At 35.0% G+C, this 3,690-nt stretch overlaps 1 protein-coding gene across 1 annotated transcript in view; it reads right to left on the reverse strand.

Moving 5' to 3' along the window:
* Nucleotides 1–3,690, reverse strand: part of LOC107675265 (tumor susceptibility gene 101 protein-like) — a 17,069-nt gene that overhangs the window by 4,552 nt on the left and 8,827 nt on the right. The window lies entirely within an intron of this gene.

Consider the following 3,690-nt stretch of genomic DNA (forward strand, 5'->3'; position numbering starts at 1 on the left):
TTTTTTAATGTGACGACCAAAATATACTTTTTGGTAAACAAACACTTATTTAAAATTAAAAAAGACATCAAATTACCACTATAACCAGTAGATGGCAGCAGAGGAGCACTTGTTGGCTTAGTCATTTATTTCCACTTTTTTTGCTTTGTATTTTGAGATCATAAAAATCACTATTATAAAATATCAAATCATCAAGAAATCAAATTTTGTCAAAGTTTTGCACTTTTTTGTGTATTCAGTAAGAAGTCACAAAGTGCCTTGAAAAACAAACTTCTTCAATTCTTCAATTTGCAACTGAATCACACATAAAGCAAGTAAAGAGTGCTCCTTTTATAATCACTATAGTTGTTGGTCAGTTCAGCATAATACTATAGAAGAATAATGGTACATTTAATAAGAGTAGAATATATATATTTTTTTCTTATAAAAATGTTAATGTTGTTAATAAAAGTAAATTTTGTATGCTTCCCAACTCAAGTTCAGTGCTGTATGTTGTGCATTGCCAAGAAATAAACGTGTAATATTATTAGCAACTGCACTTATTAATGTGATACAATAGTAATTTTATGATTAAATTGTTTTTATTTTCTATTGAGAAACCCCTACTGAAAAACCCATAAAGTCTGGCAACTAATAAAAAATATGCAAAATAAAAAGGTTTTGTTTTAATTTTCAATATTCCACTGTGAATTTTCCCCCATATTACATAAGTTTTGCCCCGAGAACGTCTGCTGTCTGTGAGCAGCTCGGCTTAAACACTCGGAGTAATTACAGACTCACACATTCTGCATAGCACTGTAGTTAATGTCATGGTTCAAACCTAATGATGAAAGGTCTCTGAGGACTGAGATCCTCTTCCCTCTCCTGCCACTCTAAATATACCCAGCTCCCTCTCTGTCAAATGGGATGAACTGGATGAAGTCCTTTGACCTTTAGCAGCTCAGAATCTAGTTACAGACCCAACCTTTCAGAGCAGTCCAACGAAGTCACTGTAAAGCAGGCACACGGCCAGGCTGAAGACCAGAGGTCAGGGTCACGACAGAGCAGAGACAGACGGGTGGAGTAAATATGAAGGGTGAAGCGTGCTGAAGAGTGAGCTTTTATGAGTCTGACATTAACACGCCGTGTCGTGTCATCTGTGTCTTGTCCAATATGCTTTCTTATTTTAGATCTAGACTCTCAAGACTGCGATACACTCGACAACTGAGTGAAAGTGTAGTTAAAGACTGACTGAATATAGTATAAGCATTCTGTACGTGTTACCAATTCAGATTAACTCCAGTTCAGACAGAATGTTGTTAATCCAGAGTAACTCATATTCATAACAAAAGATGCCAATTCAGAGTAAAGGCTACCAATTCACATTAACCCAAATTCAGAATAAATGTTACCAATTCTAATTAATTCAGATTCAAACTGAATGCTTCAGTATTGTATATTCAGACATAATGTTTGTTAATTCAGATTAACACAGATTCAGAATGAATGTTGCTAATTCAAGTGAATTCAGTTTCAAACTGAATGCTACTAATTTAGTTCAGCTCGGATTCAAATTCAGTGTTGCCAATTTAGATCAACTCAGATTTAGACAATGTTGCTAATTAAGACTGAGTCATAGTCATACTGAATGCATCAAATTTAGATCAACTCAGATTCAGACTGAATTTTGCCAATTCAAATGAATTCAGATTCAAACTGAATTCTACCATTTCAGTTCTGCTCATTCAGAGCTGCCATTGCCAAATGATACAAATTCACATTAACAGATTGAATGTTACCAGTTCAAATGAATTCAGATTAAAAAGGAATGCTACCATTTCAATTCACCTGATTCATATTCAGTGCTGCCAATTCAGATCAGCTCAGATTCAGACAGAATGTTGCTAATTAAGATGAACTTATATTCATATTGAATGCAGCAAATTTAGATGAACTCAGATTCAGATTGAATGCTGCTAATATAAATTCAGATGAAATACTACAAATTTAGATGAACTCAGATTCATATTGAATGCTGCTAATATAAATTCAGATGAAATACTACAAATTTAGATGAACTCAGATTCATATTGAATGCTGCTAATATAAATTCAGATGAAATACTACAAATTTAGATGAACTCAGATTCATATTGAATGCTGCTAATATAAATTCAGATGAAATACTACAAATTTAGATGATCTCAGATTCAGGTTGAATGTTGCTAATATAAATTCAGATTAAATACTACACATTTAGATGTCCTCTGGTTCAGATTGAATGTTGCTAATTCAAATGAATTCAGACTCAAACTGAATGCTACCATTTCAGTTCAGCTCTGATTTTCATTCAGTGTTGCCAGTTCAGATCAACTCAGATTCAGAATGAATGTTATTAATATTATAATATTATTATGCATCAAACTAAGATTGGTGGAGACAAAAAGTAATGCCATCAAGTTAACATTTTTAAACATTCGCTCACTAAAATATAAATCATTTCTGATCAATGACTTAACCACAAACAACCTGGATTTTATGTTTCTAAATGAAACATGGCTAGAAGACAGCTGCAGTGCAACGGTCCTCAATGAAACAGCCCCTCCTAACTTTACTTTCATGAGTGTCTGCAGAGCTGTTAGGAGAGGTGGAGGTGTAGCTGCTCTATTTAAAGATGTCTATCAATGCAAGCAAGTGTCATTTGGTCAGTACTTGTCTTTTGACTAGCTAGGTATTGTGCAGAAAGGTGCTCCACGCATTCTGTTTATCATTATTTACAGGCCTCCAAAATACTCCCCAGCCTTTGCTGAAGAGTTCACAGATCTGTTATCAACGATTTCCTCAGAGTGTGTCTGTTTTGCTATTGCAGGGGATTTTAATATTCACATAGATAATGCAGAAATCAAAACTACAAAATCAATTATAACTGTTTTAAACACTTTTGACCTGATTCAGCATGTGCATGGACCAACACACAATCGTGGACACACAGATTAACTCATCAGTAGAGGAGAGGTCTAAACATTTCATCCATTGTTATTAAGGATGTAGCACTATCTGATCACTTCTGTATTTTCTTTGATATTTTGATCTCTGCTACAACTGAATCTAGATCTGTCTCTGTCAGAAAGAGATGCATTAACGAGAACACTAGTGTGCTATTTATGGAGGCTATATCTTTAACACCAAGCATTTCTGCAGACTCTGTTGATCTTCTCTTTGATTCATTTAACTCTAAAGTTAAGAATGCTATAGATGATATTGCTCCCGTGAAAGTCAGCAAGAAGACTGGCAGACAAAAAGCACCCTGGAGAAAATCAACAGCAGTACAGGGTATGAAAAGACAATGCAGAAAAGCTGAGCGGATGTGGCAGAAGACGAAACTTGAAATTCACTACAGTATCTGACAGCCTTCGTGCTTTCAATGTGGACTCTTTTTGCTACTGTTGAGAGACTGACAAACCCCCCAAGTCAGATTCCCAGTGAAATGCTCTCCGACAGCAAATGCAATGAGTTTGCTTCTTTCTTTTCTGAGAAGATCAATAATATCAGAAAGGCGATTAGCACATCCTCAAGTTATGCAGAGTGCAGAGGTCTTCGGCTGCAATTTCAAAAAGAAGTTACTATGTCTGTTTTTGAAGCAATTTATAGCAAAAAGCAAAATGAAATGGTACAGCACCTTAAATCGTCAACCTGCTATCTTGACACACTT

The sequence above is a fragment of the Sinocyclocheilus anshuiensis genome, unplaced genomic scaffold (genome assembly GCF_001515605.1).
Source record: "Sinocyclocheilus anshuiensis isolate Anshui unplaced genomic scaffold, SAMN03320099.WGS_v1.1 scaffold532, whole genome shotgun sequence".
In the NCBI taxonomy this organism is placed as follows: domain Eukaryota; kingdom Metazoa; phylum Chordata; class Actinopteri; order Cypriniformes; family Cyprinidae; genus Sinocyclocheilus; species Sinocyclocheilus anshuiensis.